Raw genomic sequence first — 12,666 nt, 5'->3', positions numbered from 1 at the left:
AATCTAAAACACAATAATGTGATGAAAATTACAGACTAAGATAAGGAATAGCTAATGAATAAAATTTGTAATTTTGAATTATTTCATTTAAACCACAATTACTCTAAAGTTAATTAAGAACAAGAACACTCCAGGCCTCGAAAGGTCTTGGCTTTCATTGACAGCTGCTGCGCAGCTCTAGGCTTACAGATATTAGATAGCCGTGTGGTCAGCACGTCACATCCCTCAAGTGTATTGCCGTGCCTCTGAGACCGCTGCTCATTGTAGCTTCCCAACTGCCCTCACGCAGCTGGGTCAACGCCTTTCCATACCATACATTTTTCTAAATTACTGCCGGTACTGGTATCTAGGGAAAGGTGCACTGGTATCGTTAACCTTACATTAGGTGGCTGAGAATAGTCATTCATCATTATATTTTTCACTTGTGCCAGATAAATGTGTAGAATTTCATTTCCTAGCACATACAAAATACTCTGTTACAGTATAAAACACGACTGTTGCCAATACTGATCCTATTTTTTCCCTGACATATTGGTTGAACTTCGGCATGTCTACAAAAAACGAATGTAAATAATAAAATGATTATGTTTGTACGCCTAGAAGTAAATTGGCAACGACCGTGTCTGTAATGCAACCAAAATGTAGGCTGTTTATAAAATGCAAAACCTTAGGTGGCTGATTTTCTTATAAATGTTTACACAGAGATAGCCTAGTCACAATGACAAGGCATTGTCTACATCACAAGCTACAAATAACAAGCAGCACGGACGATGCGGTGATTGTGATCACGTCACGACTAAAAATCACTGATATCAGAAAATCACGATATCAAATCACGCTGTGACTCACAAATCACGGTATCGCTCATCACTAACTGATACGCGTCTTACAGAACAACATACCCGACACTTCGAAACAAAACCCGATATTTTAATGCAGTTTAATCACTTAAAACAAACTCTTGAAGAACAAAATTCATTTCTATCATTCCGTAGCACAGGCTAAATTTTGAAAATGATTTATTACCACTGACAACTACGAAGTATACGACACATATTGAAAAGAGCACTCTGTGGTATGTGTAGTGATGTGCGCGAATGACGCATGGAATAGCGAAAATCGGTTCCTAGGATTCTTTTACACTGCCTTCGGGGAAGGCAGTGCTTTTACTAATCCGAAGTCGCACTCAATGTCGCATAAGACACGGCCGACTGGATCCCTCGCTACGCTCCTTATACCGTTGCCAACGAGCTACACAAGGCCGGGAAATACAACACATTATACTGGTCCTCGAGATACTTCCGGCAAGTGCCGCTAGAAATCTCTTTACTGTTCTGTCTCGCCCAGCCATTGCAACACGTTCGAATATGAAAAACTATAAAAATTCATTAAAACTAGTAATTTCAGAAGGCTGCAAACAGATATGAGATCAAAGAAAGACCAAGAGCAATTGTTTGTCTTATTTTCTACAACGTATTACTTACAATATGCTTAAACGAAATAAGTAATTCACGAAATAAGCAGAGAAATCTGATAGCGAGTTTGTCACTTCTTACCGATTCCTTTAATTATCAGCGATCCAATATTTTCCTCCGCACATCTGATACTTTGACATTCGTATTGAAGCCGCTGATTGGTGAGCGTAAAATTAAATTTGTGTTTACCTCTGTGGTGTAGTGGTTAGTGTGATTAGCTGTCACCCCCGGAGGTCCGGGTTCGATTCCCGGCTCTGCCACGAAATTTGAAAAGTGGTACGAGGGCTGGAACAGGCTCCACTCAGCCTCGGGAGGTCAACTGAATAGAGGTGGGTTCGATTCCCACCTCACCCATCCTCCAAGTGGTTTTCCATGGTTTCCCACTTCTCCAGTCAAATGCCGGGATGGTACCCAACTTAAGGCCACGGCCGCTTCCTTCCCTCTTCCCTGCCTGTCCTTTCCAATCTTCCCATCCCTCCACAAGGCCCCTGTTCAGCATAGCAGGTGAGGCTGCCTGGGCGAGGTACTGGTCATCCTCCCCAGTTGTATCCCCAGATCCAGAGTCTGAAGCTCCAGGACACTGCCCTTGAGACGGTAGAGGTGGGATCCCTCGCTGAGTCCGAGGGAAAACCGACCCTGGAGGGTAAACGGATGAAGAAAGAAGAAGCAAATTAAATTCGTTCTAACAGGAATAAAGCTCCGAAATGACCATTTTTAACATGCTTTTCAATTTGGTTTGCTTTTTGGTCAAGTTCAGATACCGTAAAACTTTTTTGCTGATTTCATTACCCGTATCCTACTTCTCAATTTACAGAATTTTTTCTGTAATCTGGTATTTGATTTTCTCATCCGTATATTTTTTAGATTTACCAGAGATACTCGTAGACTTTCCTTGATATAGAAACGAGACTTATACTCCTTTTTTGTTTGTGGCTGACGTATGAAGATATGGTATGTTTATCGTTATCTGAATCGGAACTTTTACTAAATTTTGATGGCAGTACACCATTTTTGGGAGCTAGACGCTTCCTGCGTTTGACATTTTCCTGTTTCTGAACAGGATACGCAATGAAAACAGAAGGAATTTTGATTGATGTGCATAAACTGAAATCTATTTTATGAGAAGAATTGCTAAGTACCTAAAGAGATCCTGCCATATCACCTTGCCTAGAAATAGTTGGCTTCCATTTCTCCCTTAAACCGCACTCGGAAGGGAAACCATGGAACGTCAATTTTCATGCTTTTTTAGTGTCATCCGAAATACAGAGTAGACAACAGTGCACCTTCTTCTCAACCTCAGAGACACTCACCGACAGAAAAAATATTCACAATAAATTGCACAAAATGAACACATCATCACAATTACTCCGCATATCACAATGTTAAAGTCCGTCAAGAACAGAACGGAAACCTGACATCTAGCGGCCAAACCGTGAACACGGTCGGGCCGCTTTTTCAGCGACAAATTAGTAGCTATGTCCCGGCCTTGTATATCTCGTAGGCAACCCTTATACCGGCCTTGACAATCGCTTGTGAAGCCCAGCATAAAGCTGTAATTGGAAAGTTACACCGTAATGCCGCTGGAGCGCTGGCCTACTACCCACTGACAGGAAGCTGTATATCGCAAATAGCCGCATTTCCAGTTTTATTTATATGGTTTTGCTGTCGTAAATGTTGGCAATGTGTTCGCAGTTTGCTTGTTGAGTTGATAAAGAGATCTGATAGTTATGCCCTAGTGAGTTTATTTTTTATTGTGTAGTGTGGTGATCATATTTTTGAAATTGTGTTTACAAATCTTGGAATTTGTGACATTCTTGTGCACCTTTTCGTACTTCGAGCAGAAATTTTATGGAAACCAGAAAAAAGTGATTTCTCGCTGTATCTTCGTCCTGAACAAGGATTTAAATTTATGCGCTAATTCGTTTTCTAATGGTGTGGTGATCTGCTTTTCTTTAACTGTGTTAGGAAATATTCGAATATATATTACTGTGTGCCTATTTTGTATTCCGAACAGGAAAAAAGAACAAAGGGACACTATCATATCACGAATTCTCTGTAGACCAGGACAAAAATACGGAGTGGCTAAAAGCGGGTAGCACTCTCATCTTAGTTTTCCGTTTCTGTTTCGGGCATTTACCTTCGTTCTTTCTTTCTTACTCTGTTTACCCCTCCAGGGTTGGCTTTTCTCTCGAACTCAGTGAGGGATCCCACCTCTACCACCTCATGGGTAGTGTCCTGGAGCGTGAGACTACGGGTCGGGGATGTAACTGGTAAGGATGACCAGTACCTCTTCCAGGCGGCCACAACTTCTATGCTGAACAGGGGCCTTGTGTTGGGGATGGGAAGATTGGAAGGCATAGACAAGGAAGAGGGAAGGAAGCAGCCGTGGCCTTAAGTTAGTTACCACCCCGGCATTTGCTTGGAGGAGAAGTGGGAAACTATGGAAAACCAGTTCGAGGATGTCTGAGGTGGGAATCGATAACTCCCTCCCCCCTCTGCACAGTTGACCTCCCAAGGCTGAGTGGACCTCGTTCCAGCCTTCGTACCACTTTTGAAATTTCGTGGCAGGGCCAGGAATCGAACCCGGGCCTCCGGGAGTGGCAGCTAATCACGCTAATCAAGTATTTTTACCTATGAATTTTCTTTCGTAGAATAATCCTTTAGGCGGTGTCGTAGTTGTCATATGACAGCAAAACAACACATTTTTATCCAAGACTAGCGAATGTACCCGTGCTTCGCTACGGTATTCTACATTGTATTCGAATATCGAAGTAAATACTGTACATGCAGTAAATAAGATTGTTTTAAAATTGCATGTCTCTTAGCGTTATCCGAGAAAGAGCATGCGGAGGTCCCCGTTCGTTGTTTCCAATGTAAAGTGTTTGTTACGGATTTGTGATATAACGGCAGGCTCACTTGCCTGCTGGCATTCACAATCGAGTTGGGAAGTTTACATTATAATTGCAGGCCCCATTGCCTACTACGCGGACAGAATCGATTTGGGGAGTTTTCGTTAAAATGGCAGCCCCCCTTTTCTACTTCCAGACAGATTACAGTTGAGGAGTTTCTATTATAATGGCAGGCAATTACCCAACTATCACTCGAAATTGAGTTGTGCAGTTATCATTATAATGCCAGGCCCATTTTCCTACTACTAGTCACACCAAGTTGGTGAGTTTTCATCAAAATAGCAGGCCACTATGCCTAATGCCAGTCACATTTTAGATGAGGACATTTCTTTATAATGACGGGCACCCTTGCCTACTGCCAAACACAATCGGGTAGGGGAGTTTTAAACAAAACTGCATGCTCACTTGCCTTCTGCAAGTCAAATCGAGAAGGGAACTATTCATTACCATTGTAGGCCTTTCTTACTAATGACAGTTACACAGGAGTTGGAGAAGGAACCCTTTCCTACTGCCAGTCAAAGTCGGTGTGGGGAGTACTGATTACAATAGCAGACCCACCCTTTCTCGATCGCTAAAAATCGACATCAGTGAATATATATAGATCGACATACGAAAGTATATGCGTGTTTACAATATTGAAGACCTTCATTTACAGATTAACTGCTACTAAACGTACGTCATATCGACGAAGGATTATACCATAAGACACGCCGGATTTAGTGGCCTAAATGGCTGGTACTATGATATGTCATCTATTCTTGGGTCAGATTGAGTTAGAAACGTGGAACAGGGTAAAGGTTTTGTAAGATTATCTCACATTACATTACTTTTCCGATAATTATGTTACAGCTACATACATAGCATTTGGCTCACATATGGCTACTGGGTGGGCCAATTTTCGTGATGAGTTTGATGATTCTGTATTTCATATAAGTAATTGAAAGTATGAATTATGCATGTGAAACTTCCAAATTGACTTAACATCGATTAATAGAGAAAAATCAAACCTAAAAGGGATACAGATACGGCAAAAAGTCGTAAGAACAAGGTTGTAGATCATTCCAAATTGAACGGAGATTGTGTGTGTTATGTGATAGGAATTTGCGAAGGTCTGCAAGATCATTAAAATTGCCTGCATATTTCGATATTCTTCGGGGATAAAAAGTGAAAAATTTAATGATCTAGGATGTTTCCGTTCGTTACAGACTAAAACGTATAATTTTGTCAAATTTCAATTATCTTCTTTTCCTTCTGGCAGATTATGCCGCAATCTGGATTTTGGGCGAGGCGGGTAAAAATTAGAACTTTCAGGAAACTAAACCAAAAATTATGGAGATGGTCATTATTACCCCTTAAATGGAAAGCTGTACGAAAATTTCGCCAAAATAGTCAGTGTAGAGGCACACAGTCGTTACGATTTGATTTATATAGATAATGAATTTGCTCCATGTAAAGCACCTTTTGGGCTATGTCCGCTGGACTTAACCAGCAAAAGTGACCATTCATGATATTTCCCTTGTTAATCCTCCTGACAAAAAAATGCACATGAAAAAAAAAGGTTTAGAGGTGGAATTCCATCACGTTTGGTCGATTTCCAGTCAGGTTGGTCTTTTTCTGTATATGTTGTGGAAGAGTAAAATCACCATTTCGGTTCCCTATAAACCGCCTGTCCATTCCGGAACATGAAATGTTATTTACGTTTAAAACCTACCTTTGGACAGGTGGATGCTAAATATAAATTTTGGTTCGAATGTCTTCAGTAGTTTCCAAGTTGTAAGGAATACGCTTTACACGCACCCGCTCGTGAGTTAAGTCCGATGGGACTTGTACAGAAAAACGGTCCGTTAATGATATCTCCCTTATTAATCCTCGTATCGAAATGATGCACAAGAGAAAAAAGGTTTAGAAATTAATTTCTACCAAGGTAGGTAGATTTCCATTAAGTTTGGTTGTGTATATTTTGTAGAAGTACAAAATCTCTGTTTCGGTTTCGTATAAACCCCCAGTCAGTTCAGGGATTTAGAATCAATATTTGCCCTAAAACCTATCAAGGACAGGTGTATTCTAAATATGAGTCTTGGTGGAAATACATCCAGTAGTTTGTAGCACTCGCGTACATACGGCGTAATTAAGGAAGAAAATAATACAGTTAAGAAAGTTGAAAGTAATAGAAAATGGATTATAACTGAGGACAGCCGTATAAAGACAAATATGTAAATGCCAAGTGAATGTATTGGAAAATCAAATGCCCCTCAATAAATTATGCTAGTGTGAGTTATGGATATAATAAAGCGGTAACAGAAGAGAAATTTAGGTCCAGTGATTCTTAGGTAAACAAATAATAAGAAGATGACTAATGGTGTTATTACTTAATCTATTCGAGGGCGGTTATAACATCCAACGATATTCCGCCAATATCCCGCAGATAGGCCGATTGACGCCTCTCTTGCTTTCTACCCAAGGAACAACCACGAATTTAAAAGCATGATGAGGAAAATGGCAATACGTTACTTCCCTGCTGACATGCAGAGACGTTGCCATGGTAACCTGTAGGTTCGTTGTCGGTCTGTCGGTCACTCAATGCAGAGCATGATACCAGCGGAAAATTGTAAATTTCTCCGTCATGTGAAGAGTAAGGTAAATTATGAACATAACGAAAGTTGTTCATAATGAAGAGACAATTCACTTACGGTAAACTAAGTTTACAGAAAATCAATAGTATAAGAGAAAATGGAGGAAAACCATTCAGGTTTTCCTATAAACCCCCGTCTATTCAAAGATTTTAAAATGATATGCATATCGAAACCTTCCCCGGGATGAGTGTACTCTAAATATGAAGTTTGGTTGTGATCTATCCAGCCTTTTCGACGTGATGGTGGAAAAACCATTCTGGTTTTCCTATAAACCCCCGTACATTCAAAGATTTTAAAATGATATGCATATCGAAACCTTCCTCGGGATGAGTATACTCTAAATATGAAGTTTGGTTGAGATCTATCCAGCCGTTTCGACGTGATGGTGGAAAAACCATTCTGGTTTTCCTATAAACCCCCGTGTATTCAAAGATTTTAAAACGATATGCATATCGAAAACTTCCCCGGGATGAGTATACTCTAAATATGAAGTTTGGTTGAGATCTATCCAGCCGTTTCGACGTGATGGTGGAACAGACAAACAGACACGAAACGTAAAAACCACCGATTCGGTCTTGAGTTGACCTAAAACGGATAAATATCTGAAGAATTGGCAAAACAAAAGAAATTACAGACAGCGGAACCCCTACAATTTTATTTATATAGATAATATAAACTTTAACGTTTAAACATTGACAAGTAAGAATCACTACTGCTATGACGGTAAGGCCAACGTATGAAGGGTTGTTACATGAGCAATGGGGCTGATGACCTAGATGTTAGGCCCCTTTAGACAACAAGCATCATCATCATCGAGCAGATAACAGTTGACAATTTATTTACTCTACTTTTCTCTCACTGACTTTTTATTTAAAATTCTTCTTCTTCTTTTTTCGCTGTTTGTTTTACGTCGCACCGACACAGATGACGCCGGTGGAATAGGAAAGGGCTAGCAGTGGGAAGGAACCGGCCGTGGCCTTAATTAAGGTACAGCCTGATGTGAAAATGGGAAACCACGGAAAACCATCTCCAGGGTTGCCGACTGTGGGGTTTATGTTATGCATACAACGAATAGAGAAAAAGTAAGACTTTTATGTTTTGTCCAGCCCCCTTCCTGAGAGCAGCGCTTGAAGAATTTTAAAACTAATTGAACAATGACTCTTAATGTCAATATTAACATCAGAAGACAAAAGTATTGTGGTAAGTTCTGCTATGTATCTAAATGCCATGATAGTAAAAACGATTACTAGTCTATTATTCCTCACAATTAAGGAACGTAAGTTGGACTACTCCATCCTCCGCAGTTTCATTTCACGACGTTATTTTGGCACATATCAATGAAAGTAGCCTTTAGGATTAATCATTTTAACAATATTAGTCAATGTAACATACTATTTTATTCCCTAAATTAAGATACATCGGCAATCAGAGTCAACATGAGAACGTCAGCTGGACTAAGTCATCTCCCCGCATTTTCATTTCACGACTTAATTTTGGCAAATATCAACGATAGTGACCTTTAGGATTAATAATTTTAACAGTATTAACCTATGCGAAATTCTCCATAACTGTAAATTACGATAAATCGGAAATCAAAGTCAATATATTTTCCATAAAGAAGTATGAAATTTTATCGCAAATAGGTCGGCCGCCAGCGCCACGTGTCGAGCTGAAGTACTCCGATTACAGTGCGTGGACCCGATTGTCAAGGCCGGTAAGGAGCTAGCTAGAGCGACGCATCAAGTCGGCCGTGCATGAGAGGAATCGGTTCCCGATGACGTCACCAGAGTGAGCTGGGTGCACTCACTAGAGTGAATCTTCCGTATATTTATTTATTGAACCTCACATGTTTCCACCCAATACATGGTTCAAATTTGGTATAGCCTAAGCGACATACATTAAAAAGTCAGCCAATTAAAATAAACTGACAATAAAATGCAATCATACCCCATTATTATATATTATTATTATTATTATCATCATCATCATCATCATCAAAGAAATGGAAACCCGATTCACCTTGGACATGCCATGAGGTCCTTCGGATACTCCGGAAACGCGGCCTTCAAGGGGAGGGACACAACAGTAGTCATCTTGCGTCCCTACATGGCATGTCCAATGTCAACGACCTTCTTGTCCCTCCTGTCTAGTCACGCACACTTTTCCACATTTCATTCCTCATACAACTTGACCAACGTTTGCTAGCTGAGGCAAAACTTACACTGACTTAGCAAATGTCATGGGATAGTCACCTAAAAGCGTGTGGGGCAGTCTCTGGCCCTGCGAACTGCAGTGAGACGCCGTGGAAGTGAGTCGACAAGTCCCTGGTAGTCCTCTGGACGCAGCTGACACCAAATCGTGAGCCACACCCACCCCATCTATCACAACATAAATCAGTGATCCGGGCAACACCGTTGTTAAATATTCATGAGGTACAATATTTGAGGCCCGGATCGTGTCGACTGGGCAAGGCACATACATAACCCTGAGCTGAAACCCCCTTGTAATTAGGTAACAAGGGCAAGACTACATCTATTAGCAATAAAAGAAGAAATGGTTTAAACCAGGGGATTTATTAAATAAATACGAAAAAGAAAACATTTAAATCAAGAGAAGAAAAATCACACAAAATAAACGGCAAAATTAAATCGTAATAAACATGGACATACCTTATTCATGCTCACATAGTTGTAACATTGCATGAGCTCGAGGCTAATTCTCATCAAACGTATTGATACGTAATTTAATATGCTCACTGCCCCTCAACACATCACTATTACATTACCAGCAGCTTCATTTCCATCATTAATAATTCAACCAGGTCGCCCGTTTTACCAGGATTCACATATCCAAGCCACTGCACCACATATGACACGGGCAACTAACAATGAGAAACCTCAACACAACAATAAGCCGTGCCGGAGAACAAAAGGCAGATAAGAATAACGACAGATGAGATTGAGCACAGCCTCCATGGACCAATCAAAGCCAAGACAGATACAAAGAATACAATAGGTACGCCCATGCACGAATATGAAACCAACATGGCGGCTACTCAAGCTGATTATCAGCCACGGATAAGAAATAAATATATAGCTCTGCGCTGAGAACGAAACAAGGCGCAGAATTAAAAAGACGAATACAACCGGTCGATCGACATATCATCCTTTTCTCCCCCACACATCCCAACTCATATGCATACCACATTCACGAACACACAATGAGGATATCGGGAAAATAAAATACTAACGGCCGTTCAGATTTCGTAGTCAAATACAAACCATAAATTATGACTCCACGGTCATTACCCGCGGGGATCTCGAGTATTCAAATGTATGCGTGCAGCGTGCAATTACACATAAGGTCAGAATTGAACATTACTTTATCCATGTCAATGGCATGTTGCGCCTCGTACAACCTGGATTGTACCTTCTGTGGTCGAGACGAGGGACACATCATGAGGATCACGCAGTATTAAAGCACGCAGTGCACCAAATCATAACCACAGAGACCCTTTTTCAATTACTACCACAAGACCACAAACAAATTCATTCAAAGCACATCGTACGACGGAGCGGAAAGATGTATGCCATCGACCGTAACATACGGGAATAACTCGTCACCAAATTTAAATATAAAAACTACCACATACCTGTGATTATCAATGGTAAAATTGAATAGCAGTAAGCGTGAAAGGTCCAGGCTTGAACACATTAAATGAATATTTAAAGCATAAAAATGCCACACCATACATAGCGGCAGCCATTGTTAGTATCCGCCACACATAGAACATAAGTAGAACTTCACAGAGTAAAAATTATCGCTCTAGCAAAACGAACGACCTCACAGATAAAAACATAGCGTGTGCTGCTCCCTACTGGACGTCATTAGACTGACACGTGTAAATATTGAAACACAAAGCTGAAGGAAGCCATTTGCATAATGAAATGTCAAATAATGGAACATGCGACAAGCACGGTTCAATCGTTTGCAGAGCGGCCGCCAATGCTGGTCTGTTCGTTGGTGCAGGATCCATGGCACGGAACCTGCGTTCCAGAACATACCAGATACGCTTGATACTGTTCATATCGGGGCTCATGGGTGGCCATGGCAGTCGTTGGACCTACGCTGCATGTTCCTGTAACCATTCCCGGGCGACGTGGGAGCGATATGGCGTCGCGTTATTATCATGAAACACCGCAGAATCGTCTGGGCTCTGGAAGGCCAAAAATGGGTGGAGATGGTCTCCGAGCAGCCCAACATACCGCGTACCATTTAAGGTATCTTCCAGAACAACTAGGGGGCCCATTCCATACCAGGAAAATGCACCCCAGACCATAATAGAGACACCAGCGCCCTGGACCACACCTTCGGGGCACGCGGGATCCATCGCTTCATGTGGTCTCCGCCATACACGGTACCTCCATGCCACGACATGGTGCAGCTGAAATCATGATTCGTCCGACTATATCACGTTACGCCATTGTTCCGGTGTCCATCCCTTGTGACTGGCGCTAAATGCGCGTCGTTGTGCCCGATGACGTTGGGTTAACAGTGACACCCGCGTGCGGCGCCGGTTTCCATACCCCATAGAACCCATGTTCCTACGGATTGTCCACCGGGAGACATGTCTACCAAGGCCTGTGTTGAACTGAGCCGTGATTGGTTGCACGGTTGCCCGTCTGTCACTACTGACAATCCGTCTCAGATGTCGCGGTCACGGTCATCGAGGGTGGCTGGACTGCCGATCGTTCGTATGTTGTGGATTGTGACACCCGCATTCAACCATTCACGATACACCCTGGAAGCGGTTCATCGTGTGAAGCCGAAACCCGCACCATTTCCGAAATCGCACTTCCCATCCGTCGGGCACCGACCACCATACCCCGTTCGAAAAGTGTCAGTTCACGACGACGTTCCATGTTACACCTGTCACATGCACAGCCACTGCTCACAAGGTCTCCTATACAAACTGCAGCTGGCACAGGGAGCATGTGGTGGGCAGACAACACACCTGCGCATCAGTGCTCCTCTATCCCAGGACATTTGCTCAGTCAGTGAACATCACCAGCCGCTTACGTGTACCTCGAGTCTTCCGTATATAAGTGGGGCAAATTCGAACATGCAATATTTACTATTTCTTTTATATACTGGGAAATGTCTTATTGGTTGTCATGAATGAATTATGCCACATAATAATGAAATAACTTATCCTGGTATTATGGAAATCACATTAAATTTCGGTACTGTTATTCTTATTTATGCTTATACTGTATTTTTCTAATGTGGTTTTCAAATATCGCTACTATAAAAATATAAAATTTGTAGAACTAAGTCACATTCTTTATAAGCCCACAAGTTGTTTCGTAGCGTACCTGTCTTCCGTAAAATTTAATTTGCAATGTATATTTTATGTTACTTCCTACTCATTGGCTGAATGGTCAGCGTTGAGGTCTTCGGTTCCGAGGGTCCTGGGTTTGACGTCTGGCCGGGTGGGGTTTTTATTCACCTCTGATTAGTTCTTTTGGCCCGGTGAGTCGGTCTTTGTTCCAATATATCCCTCTTCATATTCAGACAACACACTACACTAACTACCACCACAGGAACACGCAATAGTGATTACATCCCTCCACATATGTTTGGCGTCAG

General features: G+C 41.7%; 1 protein-coding gene across 1 annotated transcript in view; it reads right to left on the bottom strand.

Annotated features, from left to right (window-relative positions):
• Window positions 1–1,141, bottom strand: part of LOC136885436 (uncharacterized) — a 57,007-nt gene extending 55,866 nt beyond the window's left edge. The window contains exon 1 of the mRNA XM_068230282.1: window positions 1,027–1,141. The gene's annotated coding sequence lies outside the window, so the exon portion shown is untranslated. The remainder of the gene's footprint in view (window positions 1–1,026) is intronic.
• Window positions 1,142–12,666: the final 11,525 nt, after the last annotated feature.

The sequence above is a fragment of the Anabrus simplex genome, chromosome 14 (genome assembly GCF_040414725.1).
Source record: "Anabrus simplex isolate iqAnaSimp1 chromosome 14, ASM4041472v1, whole genome shotgun sequence".
NCBI classification, from domain to species: Eukaryota; Metazoa; Arthropoda; class Insecta; order Orthoptera; family Tettigoniidae; genus Anabrus; species Anabrus simplex.
This window is presented reverse-complemented; position numbering and strand designations above follow the sequence as displayed.